The following is a 17,429-nucleotide window of genomic DNA, read 5'->3' as shown; positions in this document are numbered from 1 at the left end:
CCCCCCCCCCATAGAAAATGTATTTAATAATTCAAATGTTCATTTCCCCACAGCTAACATTTAAAATGAAATCTCGCAGTGCAAAGGCCAAATTGGAAAGCTATTCCTGTTTCTTCCCCAGACAGAATTGTGCGGGCACTCAGATGTCAGCCTCCAAGACATGAAACAATTATGGTTCAGGAGATTTTTTCCAGTTTTGCAGAGGTTACTTCCAAAAAAAAAAAAGCTCTCCCGTTTTGCCATCTAAATTGCAGGTCAGGATCACTCTTCTCTAGATCAGCCAGTCTCAGGTGCCTGGCTTTTGAATTACAGGCTGTTCAGCTCCTTATGATGCTGGCAGCCTTGCATCACGGTGCAGAGCTCAGCTTCCATGAAATTTGGGTACAGGCCATTTCACACATATTACACAGGAAGAGATAGCTTCCCCTAAGTACGTGTGTGTGTTAAAACTTGAGACTTCTTGCAATTATCCTTCAGTATCTCCTTTCTTCCCCTCTCTCACAACATGGCAAGATAAAATACAAGTTTAAAACCACACCTGGTGACTTTTCTGAGTATTTTTTCCACCTCTCCTGCATTGTTCAGTAACTTTTCTCCTAGTCCAATAACTTTTTCCACTTGCCAGGAGGATGTTTGACATTATTTATTCCTGCAGAACCCAGTCTTCATTAAAGCTTGGAATTAGTCACTGCAGTACTGCATGCATTTCTTTTCTGGCAAAAACAAAGTACTCCTTTGCTTAATTAATTTCATGAGGGTTTTGAATTATATAAAAATAACTAACAGTAGAAGCTGATGCTGAAAATTGTTCTCCATTCTGACAGCCATGGCACACAGAAAATCTTGGACCTGAGAGTGCTCTTATACTCAATTTCTTCCCAAGAAAGGTTCATACAGTTATCTCTGATACCAAGTGTATAATTGAAGGCCAATGTCACAACAGCACAAATGGAGGGACAAAGTAGAACACAACTCTGCAACAGCCCAACGGCTGCAGGTGTACAAACTGCAGTAGAGAAAGGCAAGAAATCTTTTAGCTCCTTCTTACCTTCCACTAAATGCTCATAAGTTGCATAACATACAATATTTTTTTTAGTTTCCTCCTGGTTTTCACTTATGTGGTTTTAGATTTCTACATTTAGCAACTTTGAGCTATTAACAGGTGTTACCTAAGTGCTAGTGGGAAAACTGAACAGGACTGACAAAAATGACAAGCTCTGATATCAGCTGTTCATTGTTGTCTTTAAGGATCATTCTGAGAATTAACCCTACTCCGACCCCTTACAGTTAGCCTGGTTGCATCCAAGCAAATGCAGCAGAAACATCAGAGGAGCTGCAAATTCAGGATACAATAGCTCAGCACTACAAATCAATCCCATTCCTCCAATGGATCAACACCAACCACTTCTGGAAATCCTTCCCTGGAAGAAGTCACTTCTTCACCTGTGCTCTGTTCCCACACAGTACTAATCAGGTGGGGTCCACCCGAACAAGCAGCCCCAGGTGCACACACCTGGACAGCACACCAGGATTGCTTCAGGACAGCTCCTGTTTGACACTCTGTAATAATGATACATGGTCAGTTCTGGCTTTTTTTTTTCTGTTTTGAGTTTCTACTTTCCAAGTGGCACAGTTCTTGTTGTAAATTTATGGCGCTGAGAAAAGCTTTTAGAAATTACACTATGCATTAATGCATTTGTGTAAGAGTCAAACCTTAGTAGATGACAGTGAGGTGCCTAGGAAATTAAAGTACATGTAAAACAGTCGCAGTGACTTACCATATCCTCATCCGTTTTGAAATACTCAGTGGTGTCAAAATAATGCTCCAGTCATGGTCAGGGAATATCTCTTCTACCTTCAGCTGTAGCTGAATAAGTGCAAGAAAACAGCAAAACAGTTAGCTACTCTCTTGAGACTTCTGCATAGAGTGTTATGCACACTGGTGACCAAACATCAGGAGACAAAACCAGAAATAAAAAAAGGGAAATTAAGACAGTAACAACCAGCACACCAAACAAGAAGGAAGAGTTGAGGTACAGCTATGGCTTTGCACTGAAAATTTCACTGACAGAGTTAAAACCAAGGAAATATCTAAAATCTTCATCTAGAAGAACAAAACATCATGGCTGAGGGTTCCTTTCTTACAGGAACAAAGAGAAATCCCTTGAAAACTTGGAACAAGACAGCAACTCTGGGTAGTTTGCAACCTGTATCACAATAAACTGAGCTTATTAGGACTAGATGTCTTCCAGCAAAGGGCAAATGCAAAACTTCATTTCTCTTCAGCTATGTGATATCCGTACTTTTTCCTCTTAAAACTGGGACTTGATCAAATGAAATTGTGCCTGCAGGAAACTAAGGAGCTGCACAGAGTGGGACGCGGGCAGACATCCATTATCAACTCAGCAGGCTCAGCAGGGGGTGGTCTCAGGAACTGCAGCATCAACACAAAAGGGCAATTAGATCATAAATTTAATTAAGAATCTCTGTGTGCTGCTTGTATATGCTATCTGATAATATTTCACATGTTCCAGGGAGCAAGATGTGGTTGTTTGCCCCTCATAGCAAGGGAGATTAATGCATTAGGAAACTACTAAGTTGCACACAGCTGAGTATCCAGCAAACACAGCTCAATTCTTGGGCAGGCTGCCTGCAAGGCTGCCAATCTCCTCCTCTTTAACAGAGAAGATGCCTCAAAGGTCTATTAATTCAAAACACAAAAGAATTATAATAGACATTATTTTCAGCAAAAATTTCTTGATGGAAGACTGTTTACATCCATATGCCCTAGTAATAGAAAATCCAAATTCAAACAATGGCTTACTCACTACAAATACATAACAAGCAAGAATTTCAATGGGAAGTTTGCAGTAAGCAATTCTGCTTTATGTTGAATAGTAAAACCACTACCAACAGACACAGGCCAACATCTCCCAGGCAGGACAAGTCTGCCACAACTGAAGGGAAAGGAAATAGTGTTTCCTATTTCTTTTCTGAACATGCAGAGTAAGCTGAATGAATGTGTGCCTGTTCACGATAAACCCAGTAATCTATTTCACTGAGTTGGCAAAGGAAATAAGAATTAACCTACGCATTTCTAGGAAATACTGAGAGTTACTGTGTTCTAAAATCTAAATCAGTAATAAGAAGTGGTAATTTGAGGAAAAAATTACTAATTATGATACTGATGCCAAATACATAACATCCACATATGGACACAACAAGGTCATTTCACTTCAAAGACATGTCTAATTTCTATGTTAGTTTTGCTACATAAACCTATATTTTTAATCTATTTTAAATTATAAAATAAGGAAAATCATCTCTGGAGTTTACCATCATGGATGAGCGAGTAGGTATTACTGGCTTGCCAATCAGTAAATTGAAATGAAAAAAATATCCCAATTAACAACATTTGACTTGAATAAAGGGCTTCCTCTGAGCAATTTCCATGTGAAATCATCCATATAAAAAATAAAAATAGGAGAAAAATACAATATTTTCCCTCCTAGTACAAATAAAGCTCTCCAAGAGTTTGTAGTTTGTACTCTGCAGTTTGTACTCCTGTCTTTCAGAATTCTTTTACCTTTACACACAAAATACAGATCTATCTGCTTGCAGTTAGAAGTAAATCTCTTCATCTTGCAGCTGAACAATCATGGCTTATTGCCAGGAGCAAAGGGAAGGGAGACTAACATTGCAACTTCATTTTGAACAGCTGTAGGTTGATATTAGCAGAAAGTTGACAGTTGTAATTAAGCAAGGAAACAGACAACAGCATCACTATAGGGCTGAGTGGTCTGGCTATCATTAGTTGCCAAACCAAACATCTTAATTTGGTTTTGTTTGTGTGCTCTGCATGGGAGGTAGAGTGGCAGATCACTGAGCTGCTTTGAATTCTACAAGTAAGCAACTTAAAGAGCATCTGTAAACGGTGTTGAGTTTTGCTCCTTCACTAAAGAACTGGGAATTAAGTAGATCTCCAGAGGAAAACAATTTTCTTCATAATATGAGGAAAGCATCTCTGCAAATATTTAGGTACTTATTCACTGAAAACTGCTCCATTTGTTTCTACAGCTTCTGCTCAGAGCACTCCTTCCATCTCGTGTTTCATTGCTTGTAGCACTTGGACACTTCGCCCTTCAACAGTATCTAATTTTCATAGGTTGTAATCTGTCCAAAATGAAAACTGCACAAAAATAGAAACACATTCCCTTCTTCCACAAATGTGAGTGAGGCCATTCTAGTCCTTTCAGGTCTAGATCTAGAAAGACTTTTTAAATCTCTAGTTTGAAGTGTAGAGACGGCCATAAGCAGCATCATTGTGCAGTAGCGGCTGGATGTCTCCATGTCATCCACCTTAGGCTGTATGACTATTCATGTCCTCCTGGATCTTGTCAAGGTCTTTCAGTAAACAAAAAGTGAAGAACTAGCATTTCAGTGTTAGCAAGAAATGAGAAGGGACAACTACATAACACAGTTTCAGCATGTCTTAATACATCATACCAACCAGCAAAATGCCACATGCCTCTTCATGCTTCATCTTGAAATCACCTCTCTTAGTGACCATAATCCATTTCTTCCCAAATTTATTTTCTACCTACTTTCAGTTGTCTTGAATGTAACTGATGAAAGATCTAGTACTTCTACTCACACACTAGAAGTGAAAGGCTTCTTTACACATTAATGTAAGCTTGCAGGTCTTCAAGTCTTAACTGACTTGAAAACATTTTGCAAAACATGTCTCTGTGGTTCAGAATTGTCAGCACAAAGTTGGAATACTTGCCTGTGTGTTTTCACTCATCACTAGAATAGCCATGCATTCCCCCCATTCATTTCTAGCAATAGAGGGCTCTGAAACACAAAATTTGAAGACATTCTTTACATTAAGAGATCTACATTTTTTGTGGCATATTTCAGCAATATTGAACAATTTTTGTCCTAAAATGCAAGTTACTGTCTGTGCTAACTACATTCTTGAAAGTTTTCTCACAGGGGTAGAAGACAACGGCTGTCTTTATTTCCCCTGACACACAAACTTTCCATACCACAGAACGCAGAAAAGGTTGCATTCTTCTTGCATTTCAGTTTATTATTTGATATTTGAGCACAACAGTTCCAGCTTTGAGGCCAAGAAGCCTCTGCTAGCTCCAAGATTTTCTTCCAGAACACAGAGGTGATGCCCTGGGACCAGCACGCTCCTACCTGCTGCATCACACAATGGCTCTGTAGACCATCTGCCATGGCCTTGGGAACAGACAGATCCCTAGCCTGGAAAATGGCCAAATCTCATTTTCTGCTGAAATACCCCAAAAACTCCTTTCAGTACAGCATCTGTAACAACTCCACTCATGATTTTATGCCTGCCAAGGAAACAGAGCAGCAAGGTGGCAGACAAAAGACAACACAGAACGTTTCACTCCCCCGTTTTTGCCTCCCAAATCCTTCTGCAGGCCAACGGACACCAGCTGCTTCATGCCAGAAAGAGATTATCACTAAGGGACTCTGAGGGCATATGGAATATTCTAAGACGTGCTGCCTACCCTGTCAAATCCATTAGCACCATCTGAGGACTGCCAGGTTCCCCTGAAGGCACATTAACCTCCTATTCACAACAAGAACCAATATACAGCATCCCAAAATGATATTGTTGCCAGTCAAGTGCCTAAAAGCAAAAATTCAATTTATTTAGGTATTAAGTAGAGGTATTTATTAAAAAAAAAGATGGCTAACTATGTCAAAACTAGTGATGTTGATTCTACTTTGTTTTTAGGTCCTTGCATTTCAGTCTGCCCTGTTTGATGAATGTAGTTTTCATTCATCAAAAACAGTTTAATATTTTAACTACAATGAAATCATTACTTCCACTTGCAAGACAGAAAGCCCCCATTCCAGGCTTCTGTACCTTATTTTCTCAGGTGTGAGTGAGCAGATGAGCATTGACAGCCATAGACCAGAGCTCTCTTTGAAGGTTAACAGCAAGAATTACCATCAAAGTTTGATTTGAGTTTTGAAGAGCAGAATAATGCTACAAGAAAACAAGATTATGTGCGTAGCTATCCAGGAGACTTCCAGAAGTTAATGACTTTGTACAGTCTCTGGAAAAGAAAGATCTGAATTTTTCTCAGGAATCTGACACAGGATTTTAACAGCCAGGCATCTGTCACTTTGATACATGCATGGTCCCTAGAGCTGTCTGACAAAACAACACCCATTAAAATATATTCTAAATAAAAAAAGACACAACAGTACATTATTCTTAAGACTGCAATGTGTCAGACAGATTTACAATAGAAATGTTACAGTCCCAGGCATGCCTGTGACTCACCGTTCGCAAATCAGAAGAATCGTTTGAGTTAGAAGGGACATTTAAAGGCCACCTAGTCCAACTCCCCTGCAATGAACAGGGACACCTACAGCTAGATCAGGCTGCTTGGAGCCCTGTCCACCCTGACCTTGAATGTTTCCAGGGACAAGGCATCCACCATCTCTCTGGGTAACACCTTCCAGTCCCTCACTAACACTACTGTAAAAAAATTTTCCTTACATTCAATCTAAATGTCTGCCATTCTGGTTTGAAACCATTTCCCCTAGTCCTATCACAACAGACTCTGCCAAGGATTCTGCCCCCTTCTTTCTTGCAGCTCCCCTTTAGATATAGAAAGGCTGCTCTCAGGTCTCCCCAGAGCCTTCTCTCTTCTCCAGGCTGAACAGCCCCAGCTCTCTCAGCTAAGTAGTGCTGTTGAAATGGAGGAGAGGTGGGTTCGTACAAACCTCATTCAGTTCAACAAGGGCAAGTGCAAGAAGATGTACCTGGATCAGGGCAATCCCAAGCACAAATACAGGCTGGACAATGAGTGAACTGAAAGCAGCCTCAAGGAGAAAGATTTGAGGATGTTGCTCAATGAGAAGCTCAACAGAAGCCGGCAATGTGTGCTTGCAGCCCAGAAGACCAACTGTATCCTAGGCTACATCAGAAGAAGGATAGCCTGCAGGTCTGGGAGATGACTGTCCCTCTGCTCTGCCTTCACAAGGCCACCAGTTGCATTCAGCTCTGGGGCCTCTAGCACAAGAAGGACACAGAGCTGATGGAATGGGTCCAGGTCCAGAAGAGGCCACAAGTATATTCAGAGGACTGGAACGCCTCTCTCTGAGGACAGGTTGAGGGAACTGGGCTTGTTCATCCTGAAAAAAAGGATATAGGGAGACCCGATGGAGGCCTTCCAGTATGTAAAAGGGGATACCAGAAAGGTGGGACAGGACTTTTTATCAGCTGGTGTAGTGATAGGACAAGTGGGAATAGTTTTGAACTACAAGAGGAGAGATTCAGATTAGACATTAGAAAGAAATTCTTCATTATGGGGGTGGTGAGGCACTGGAACAGGCTACCCAGAGAAGTTGTGGGTGGAAGTGCTCAAAGCCAGGCTGAGTGGAGCTTTGGGTAATCTGGTCTGGTAAAAGATGCTCCTGCTCACAGCAAGGGGTTGGAACTAGATGAGCTTTAAGGTCTCTTCCAACACAAATCATTCTGTAATTCTATGATTCAGACTGGCTTTGCTTAATGCAAAGCATACCTCTCCCATCTTTTTTTCCCCTCCAAGCTACTTTCCTGTAAGGAAGGCATCATTTTATTCTTCCATCTAAAACACTGCTTCAAAGATTAAGACATGCAATTCCTCACTTGTACAGAACAGGCCAAAGAACTAGTTCAGTTTTTGATTCCATATATGACTCAGCAAAAGGCATCTTATTTGTTAAATCAGTCCAGTTCTGGAACATGAAGCAATGTTTCCTCTCCCAATACAGCCTACTGCACTTGTGGCTGAGTACCATATTGGTTTTAATGCCATCTTACTCTTCTCTACAGCTATAGCTTTAGTGCTTACCTCCAGTTTTATAAGGAAAATGAGAACTGGACTAAGAACAGTGCGCTCTAGGATCATCTTCACCTTGAACAATATATCTCCAGATGTTCCAAGTCCTCCAGTGTTTCTCATTTTCAAAGCATCCTCTCATTGCCATTAGAGCGATTCTGGGTTCTGCATGCCCACTAAATACTATTAAACACAATAATAGCCCAAACACTAGCAAATGCTGGTCATGCTCTTATCACAGTTTTGCCCAAATCTTGACACTATTGATCTAATGATCCCTTGGAACAGTATTTGCTCAATACACACTAGAAAGCAATACAAGTGTGCATTCTCAAGTAGTACAGTAGATACTTCATTGTGAAGAGAGCTGAAAGCATTAGGACACTATTGCTTTCTTTCTATATGATTCACAGAGCCCTTAAGTTGCTTTCCTCAGTGGCTTGAACTGCTATAATCCTTCAGCTTCAGAGCATAAATGATACTGTCCAAATTCCAGCTGCATTAACACACATAAGACTGCCTTATCCTATAAAGAAATAGGAATGAAAATTTTAAGATAACCAAAGCATTATTTTTTTTAATGGATATGAGGTTACGTGAGAACAGTTTACTGTAAGAAGGATCTTGTACAAGACATTGTGATTTAAATCCCTGTTGTGGTTACAGGGTGTCTATAAAGCTACTGGAAACCAGATATCAATGAAAACCTGAAGCCAGTAAACTGGGTTCTTTCAGAGTCACACTAAACCACCATTAGTTGTTAGTCTGTTTTGGAATTTTAACAGAGAAACTTGTAACTAATGGTGAAATTTGAAACAGAAGCTTATTTTTTCTGAACCAGACTACAAATGCCTCTTTTTCCTTACAAAAGCATGCCCATTTGGATACTTTTATGTTTTGTTATAGTTATGACAGCATATGGACACAACCAAGATAAGGTTTGTAGGTAAGTAGCATTATCTGTATTAAACCAAGTGAGACAACTTGAAGGACAACATAAGCTTGGGGCACAAAAGTCCTTTGTACATCAGCGATGAAAACAATTCTCTTGTGTATTCCTCATGTGCTTTTTAACTGCATAGCACATCTAGAAAGTTCAAGGAAGTCAGCTTACGTCCCAGGTTTTGACTTCTTGCTCGTATGAGAAAAAGATCTGTTTCAGCATGCCCTGCTCCCATTTCCAAGTGTTCTGCAGCCTAAGATTCTCATATTTAAATCTACCAAGGTTAAAAACAGTTGTTCTATAGGCCCAGAAATACAAATATAAGACCAAAAGGATGTCAGACATCTGATATTAAATTCTGTGGATTGGCTCTCAGAAGTACTGGAAGAAAACTGACAATCCACCTCTTACAGGGGCACTTGGTACTCTCTTAAGAAGTGGTGCATGCCTTAACATATTTTGAGTTACACAAAACAGAAATGAGTGGCCCAAAGGGGAATAAATTACCTGTGAAATACTTAACTGTGGATTATTATTTAGGAAGAGATGCTCTCCAAATTAGAGAGGTCTGGAGGATCATCTGGAGAGATTAACCAGCATCTTTCCTTTTTCACAGTACCTTTTCTACCCTCTGTTTGCTGCATTACATCTCTTAAATGAGAACACAACCTTTTTATGAGATTAAGACAAATAGAACAACTTACCCTAGATACTCCAGGGTTAGCATAAAAGGAGGCAGAATACAGTCAGTACAAAATAGATAGTTTTAAAAAACATGTTTCATTGACTTTTTTTGCATATTCTTAAATTCTGCCCAACTGAGAACAATTCAAAGGCCATGAAGTGATTTTTTTTACTGTCGACGCTGAACGTCTTGAATGAGATCTCGAGACTTGGACTCTAGACAGTATGCTTCTGCAAGTAATTACTAAGTATGTTATCAGTAAACATTATATGAATTTCCATTTTAAAATCTCCATAATTTAACACACCTAAGAGGTGAAGTTAGCCTATAAAGAAAAAAATACTGGAAGTGTTTGGTAAGAAAACTCAGATTCATTTCTTAAATACTATTTAGTTTCAGGCACTGAAAGTTTGGCAGAGAAAAGAATCAAAGCTTAGGCAGGTGAACTGCTTATCCTACTATCAGCATGCTCAGAAGGTTCCTTAGGGAAGACTGCCAAAAGCAGCTTGGTAAAAAGTAGGTGACCTAAGTGTGCATTTTGTTGTTTTAACAAAAGCAGGTATTTCTATTTTGTACCTGTTACTCCTGTCATTTTGAAATAAGACTTTGAAACAAGGTGAAATTGAAACAGCACTTCTGAGAAATGATAAATTGTGGATAAAACCTACTGTGTCAAACAGAGAGGAGAGCATTCAATATATTCTCCATGATAGCTGGAAATGTCAGAGAATAAATGAAAGACAAAAGTGTTCAAAGCATATATGCATACACCTTTGCATATGGCTAGCATTTAACTCTCATGTGAATCACTGGATTATTTTTTTTAAATACTGAATTAAGTTTCTGTGTGCATTGCAGTTGGATAGTATGCTCTCCAGTGATGCCATGATGTAGGTTACACAAGAACTAAGCAATAAATCAGAAAGTAATGTCCTCAGATAATACTGCACGGCATTAAGGGTTCCCTATGTCTACATCACGTGTGTGTGTGTATGTGTCTGTGTGTACACACACATTTCTATAAATGTTTAAAATTCTCAAAACTTCTATGTTTATCAAAGTTCTGATATAAAATTCCTGCTTCCTTTCACAATGGGGTATTTTTAGAAGTTTGTTTGCTCTTTTGGGTATGTGCAAATATACTTCAAAACATCAGGACACAAGCTAGCATTAGCCCAGCACAGAACATACAAATGCATTCTGTGCTCTGTATACTTTGCCTATGTCTGTGAGCTGCATGGAATTGTTACCCTTATTTCTTAAATCCTTTTATAACTTCTGGAGAGAAATAGCATTGAATTATGACTCCATGAAAGAGATATCGGGGGTGGCAATGACAGATGAATACTTCTTGTTGCACATCATAAGCATAGTAAATATAGTTAAATATTCTGAGGCTGCTATTTATTTGCAAATCAATAGGAAGATCATTTTTTTTAAATAAGAGAATATAAGCTCTTGTTTTCTATTCTAAAAATTGTTATGAAAAGCAAAGGAGAAAAAGTGAAGGTCATATTCCGCATTGCAGCTGAAAAGACAGAATCAGTTCTTTTCCTATGAATAGGAAGGATTAAAAAACAAGCATAACAAGCAGTATAAATGCCATCCTCTAACAAATACCAGAACTATTCCTGTATGTTCCTAGCAAATCTTTTGACTGTTATAAAAACAAGGTTGCTGATGACTTTGGAAGACTGGTTAATAGCAGGCATAGCAAACAACCTTATTTTCCTTCTCTCTCAAAAAGGAGAAAATTTTCAAGGTGCAAGCCATTGTTCTACCACTGAATGCTTAATAATTACATACTTTTCTATTAGAAAAACATAATCACAATCTTATTTTGGTCTTCAGTGCACACACTGTACTCTATTCATTATCCAAAACAAGTACAAATAAAGGACTATCTCTTACTACAATAAATCATATGCCTCACGTAGAGGAGAATGTCAGCTTTTGTACAAGGCCATACCTACATCACATTACAAGAACACATCGTTTTGTACTGAAGTATGAGGAAGTGTATTTTTAGGTTAACTAACCTGGCTTGAAGGTGTCTTTTCCCCCCCATCAATCAACTCAACTCCATGCAGAGTTATGCTCAGAAATAAGAGTTTTATTTTCAGGACGTAGTGCTTTGCAGTTCAACCCTAACAATGAATTGCAGGAAGTTTGGTGGAGGCAGCAGGGAAGGGAGGCTGCAGAGAAGGTAGAACAGGGATTTTAGTACTTCAGACTAACTCAGCCATGATTGTTCACACCCATTCTCCCAATGAGTAAAGCTGAGTCCTGACTTGGTCTCAGTCATCTGAAGGTCATGATAAGGATCGATTACATCATCACTCAGGCTAATGTCCGTATGAACCTGACATTGACACAAGATTTCACTCTGTTTCCAAAAGGCACAATGCTGTGCCAAGATATTCAAAAACATACACCTGTTAATTGGGATAAGGACATTTTTTCTTCACTGGCCCAGTACTGACATTAACAGAGCTATAATTGCCTGTCATTGTAGGAAAATCAGTTTATCTTTACCGACCCTTTGTTCTCAGGCTTTTCACTAGGAATTTGAGAAGGGATTAGTGCAGTCTTCCCCATGAGCAGTGACAAGATATTATTGGAACGTGTTTCTGGGAGGCTAAAGGATGAGTTACTGGTGATTTCTCAGTTTCTGCCTTCTGGATGACCAGTTCAAGGTGCCATTTTGCTCTGCAATATACATGTTCAAGATCGGGCGTTATATTTGCTTTCATGATCCCTAGAAGCAAGCATTAAGTACTCTAAATCAGTGCAATATTTACAGTGACCTAGAAGTCCTGAGAAGCAGGACTTTTTTTTGCTTGAGGCAAATCCACAAAGCCTATCCAGGTTCTCAAGACAGCAAAGTAACACTGCACAGATTAAATGAAGATCTTGATTCTGCCCTATACAAAATCATAAAACTTGTTAGTCTGCTCTCTAAAAACAGCATATTTGTTAGTTTTTTTAGGCATTTTTAGGATAATTCAATTATTAGGGTTATTATTATACTACTCTTTAAAAATTTTCAGTATACCATGCCACTGTTAAATGAGTTAGATAACAAATTGATTTCCAAGAGAATCATTTTAGTGTTTTAAAAAACACAGATACCATCATGCAGCTGCTAAAGAGAACAGTCTGGTCTGGGTTTACTGGTACGAGCTAAGTTCAGAGACACCATACTTTCTTCCCAGTTAAGGATCAGATATACACTTCCTCCCTGACTCTACTTTAGTGCATCTTTAGTTTTCAGAGGTACTGACAAACATCATCACATCTTCAGAAAACTTCTGAGTCACACACATCTCATTTGCTAGACCCATGCTAACACAACTTCATGCAGTCATTTCTCTATAAAATGAGGTTGATGCCTGCAAGTTTAGATAGGCTGTGCAGGCTGCTGTAGCATCAGGCACAATCAGGTACACTATCAGCCTTATGTGACAGCTCACTTTTACAAGAGAATCTGCTCAGCAAATTTCCCTCAACAAATCACAGAGTGTTATGCTACATAAAATCAACTAGAATCAACACAATAGCTTCTAGATGAACACTAAACATAAGATACAATTTATAATTATTTTGCCAACATTTTTCCTAGTTCATTAACAAAAGTTATAATAAACAATCTGTCTTAAAAAAAATCAAGCTGCCTACTTGAAGAAAGTAGGCATTCAGGACACAAAACAAAAAAAAAATCAAGAGAGAATACCAATGGTAAGAAAGGTGCAATGCTTACGAGCTAACCCTGAACACTGGCATACAATTTATAATTAAATATCACATAGGTCTACATATTTATTGTTACTCGATTCTCTGACTAATTATCAGAGATTTTTCTAGTAGCAAAGTACATACTGAACTGAAGTTTCTCACAACAGAAAGAATAATTCACCTGTCTGCTGGGTGGTTGAATAAGACACTGGATACCATTCCTATTAAAATGCTCATTTATCAATTCTGCATACAACAGAAGAAAGGTCAAATAGACATTTAAATCTGATTACTGTTGTATCCTACTGCTTTAACTTGGTCAAAAAATCCCCTCCTATACTTCACTGCAAAAGAATAAGTTTTAGAACTTCAAATAGATTTGTTATGGGAGGTTACTAGATCCTACAGTTGAACATATTGCAAAATACAGCATAACCAGCCTAATGCAGCTAATGCCTGAGTTTCATTAGTACTACATTTCCAAGAGGTATTACACCAGTTTAGAAGCCTTCTGAGGCAAGAGTGACAATTACTGTTGTTTTTGTAATGCTGCATTCATCAGCTGCTTACAGATAGGACATGCTTCCAGAAACATACATCGTGAGATCAACTAATTTCTCAACTTGTACTCAAGTCTGCTGGCCCAAGGCTATGGATTAGCATTTAATTAGGTATATAATAGCATTAATTATCTGACCTCATCTCACTGGATAGGTTACCTAGGACACCACTTTTGATGCTCTGTCTCTCTGAGCCATGAATTAAGCTGAAATTAAAAGCAAATAAATGCACTACCTCAAAACTGCTCAGTCATCTACCCAAGGCACCTTGAGAGAAGGGGTTATCAAAGTTTCTCTACCCAAGTACCTGTGCCCCACTCACCTCCCACCTCCACATAATACCATGGAAGCAGAAGAGTCTCTCCAAATCATGGCCTCTGCTTGATTTTCAGAAGGGTCAGAGTTGCTCCTGGTTCCCTCAGCTGCCTAACACGTTTCTCTGAAATCAAACAGGAGGCAACAAATTAGGACAGAAAATGTATCATAAGACAGCATAGCCAGAGTTTAACACCAGAACTTTCTCACAACCAAGTCAACAACATGCAGCACCTTGTACGTTAAGATTATATTTATTATTATTTTAAAATTTTATTTTTGATGCAGACTTGTGGCTCTTTGGTAAACAGCAAAGGTTTAGCAGGGCAAAGGGAGGCTTAAGACCTTTGTCACTCTCCTAATCATAAAAGCCAGCCAGCTGAGAATTATTTATAAATAATCAAATGCCAAGAATAAATATCAGCTTTGAAATAATCATTTCATTAACTGTATGCACAGATAAAACAACGCCTACACCAGCAAAAACACATGCACAAATAAGCAGTGACCAGAAATATAAGCATTAAGTCAGTGTTTCTTAAACTGGACATAGAGTAACATTAGGTAAAAGCAAAGCAGGTTTAAAAGCCATAAGTGGATGCCTAAGTCACCTGAACTTTGAATACTGCATGACACTGTGCATTGTGTAACATTTCAAGCACTGAAAGGGAAAAAAAAATTTTTTTTTAGAGTGGGTGGCTATTTTAAGTTGAAATATTCATTTGATGTAGGATTTACAATGATGAGTAGCTACATAAATTCTTATGCCTTAGCCCCATGTCTTTTAACTTATTCTATGAGTTCTCATCCTTTGTATCTTGATGATGTAGCTTCCCAATATGATGAAATGGAATAGGCAAGGAAAGAACAAAACTAGTTCTTATTTAACACCCAAGGTATTCTAAAGCAAGTGGGAAAATAATGAATTAGGAACCAAGTACTGCAATGACCACAGGTAAAGCGCAAAAGTGATTACATGCCCAGCAGCTCTCAGACACTTTAATGGAATAAACTAATAGAACATTATTTTGTGTTTCTGGTATTCGGGCTCAATGACATCTAGCCTACAAGTTGTATTTTTGACAAATCCTTTTCAATTGGCTTGCTTATAATATTTTTGCAGCTATTTTGGGCAGGTGGCTAGGAAAAGTAATCACCAGGCTGAGATCAGAGCAATCAAAGAGAGACTGATGCATAGTACCGTGCAACAACACAGGCAGACCAACAGCCCTGCTTTAAGCCCCAGCAAGGGGATTCTGCAATTTAGAAGCACTTTATAAATTTAGTAAAGAAATGCAACCCTCTTCATTTTAAGTCTGTTAATCAACACTCAGAACATTCTATTCTTTTAGCTCAAGAATTTTTAATACCTTACAAGAACCTGCTCTTCAGATCACAGTTCTGCTTATGAAGAAGTGAAATTACTTCTAACAGGCTCTTAGCAATACAAGGCAAAGTACTCACAGGTAGGCCAATAGCCATGTACAGAAAGAAAAGCTGAACTCACCCAACTGGTGACAGGGCTCTCTGGTCATGCAGCACTCCTTCTCAGCAAGCAACCCAGGCCCAAGAGATACTCTCTCTTCAGTGGCCAGCCCTTATATGATCCCAGGGGGGCTCCACTCTGGATCCACCCCTTCTGGTCACCTGGGGAGCACTGGTGCAAGCAATCTGCCTCTGCTCCCTGGGCCAGCTGCACCCCTTCACCAGGTGCTCAATCACCAGTCCAAGCCATCACCCAACAGTTCCCCTACAGATCACCTTTTCCTTATGATTTTTTATCATGTTTCTTCTTTTTTTCTATATTTTTTGTGCATTTCTGCATTTCACAGTTAAGTAATATGTTTAAATTTTCCCTCTGTGCAAGCCTACATCATTGCTACTTGATAAAAGCCTACTGCTTTTACCCCTTTTAGTTACACTACTCTTTACCTTATGTGCATGATGAAAACAGATTCCCAGATCTCTGCCAGTCTCTTAGAACTGTGTCACTACGCTTTGCAAGAAAACACCTCAGGGATGAAGTTAATGAAACCCAAAGCCCAGCTGAGCAAAGGCAGCATGCGTTGCGGTCAGCATGGAGACATACAAATCCTAAGTGGCTAGCTGGCCAGAAGCTACATCTATCTTTCTAGATGGCTGATAGAATTTTCTGGGGTTTCCACAGAACACAAGTGTTTCTGAGAGGTCAGCCCACTGTCAAATGTTTTTGCAGCTAGTCAATAGATTTAAGAGTTATTTGGTGCTGGCACAAAGGGACTGAAAGTAAACATGCTCACAGAGAACTGCCGCTGAAGAGCTATTTCCTTATGAAAGAAGACTAAAACCTCTCTTTTGTTTCAGCTTTTTGAAACAAAGGGTGACTGTATTGTGTGATCTATTTCATGAATTTGGCAAGGGAGACTTGGCAGGATTCAAACTGACCAGAAACTCATTCAGATCAGCCTAGGGTTGAGATTCAGTTTTAACTGATGTAGCCTGGAATAAGACTCACCTCACAGCTGAAAGTTTTGGCTTTTACTCCCTGTGCATAATTGCCCCTCCTCACATGACCTTGAATACAAAGTTTCAGGACAATTCAACCTCACAAGCTCCAGGCTGCGATGATGTCTCAGTGAAGCTAGCTAAATTCTATTGAACTGAAATAGTGGTTTGTTTGTTTGGTTTGGTTTGAATTCAATTCCCTAAATTTTTCACTTCATTTGTATAGTCAAAGGCTAGACTAAGAGTTTCTCTCAATTCCAGAGCAAATAGCTTCTCACACATTTACAGAGAATAATACTGTGTACCTTTTATTCAGTCTTGCATTGTTTCCTGTAGTGTTTGAACTACGCTTGCAAGGATGAATTATCTCTTTTTCAAGCTGTTGCACGTTATTTATTCTAATATCATTTACATTTTATTCTTTGTTTTATCTTGACCACAATAATTTCATTTACCCAGTGAAAGATTATGTCTTCGGATATGCCTCTTTTAGCATTTTTCTGCAAGACAACATAGGTTCAACAGCTCTGCATTTGTAGTTCTTCACTGTTCCTTCTAAATGGATCCCGCTGTGTCATACTCACACATTGCCTCGACAGCTCTGAATTAGATATTCTCTCAAGCAGCACACTAATCCAGGGTATGGCGTGGCATTCACCAGCCAGATGTCGGTAGGGCAAGAGCAACAGTTCACTAGTGCCTAACATAATGACTTCTGAACCATAACTGGGCAGCTGCTGGGTAGTAATTAGGATTTAAGAGAATTGAAATTACCATTAAAGAAACAGCTACCCTCAGTGGACTCCCTTAGTACACTGTCTCAGTCTAAGGGC

The 17,429-nt window shown here is 39.1% G+C and overlaps 1 long non-coding RNA gene across 5 annotated transcripts in view; it reads right to left on the bottom strand.

Annotated features, from left to right (window-relative positions):
• The window catches only part of LOC110400510, a 53,534-nt gene extending 37,848 nt beyond the window's left edge, over positions 1-15,686 (bottom strand). For 3 of the 5 annotated variants that reach the window (XR_002439905.1, XR_002439907.1, XR_002439906.1), the window contains exons 1-3: positions 15,620-15,686; positions 14,120-14,236; positions 1,779-1,867 (exon numbers count right to left, since the gene is read on the bottom strand). This is a non-coding gene — a long non-coding RNA (uncharacterized LOC110400510). Of the gene's footprint in view, positions 1-356; positions 1,561-1,778; positions 1,868-4,786; positions 4,855-14,119; positions 14,237-15,619 lie in introns of those variants that run through there. The other 2 variants (XR_002439908.1, XR_002439909.1) reach the window with 2 other exon arrangements.

This window comes from Numida meleagris, chromosome 5 (assembly GCF_002078875.1).
Source record: "Numida meleagris isolate 19003 breed g44 Domestic line chromosome 5, NumMel1.0, whole genome shotgun sequence".
Lineage (NCBI taxonomy): Eukaryota > Metazoa > Chordata > Aves > Galliformes > Numididae > Numida > Numida meleagris.
This window is presented reverse-complemented; position numbering and strand designations above follow the sequence as displayed.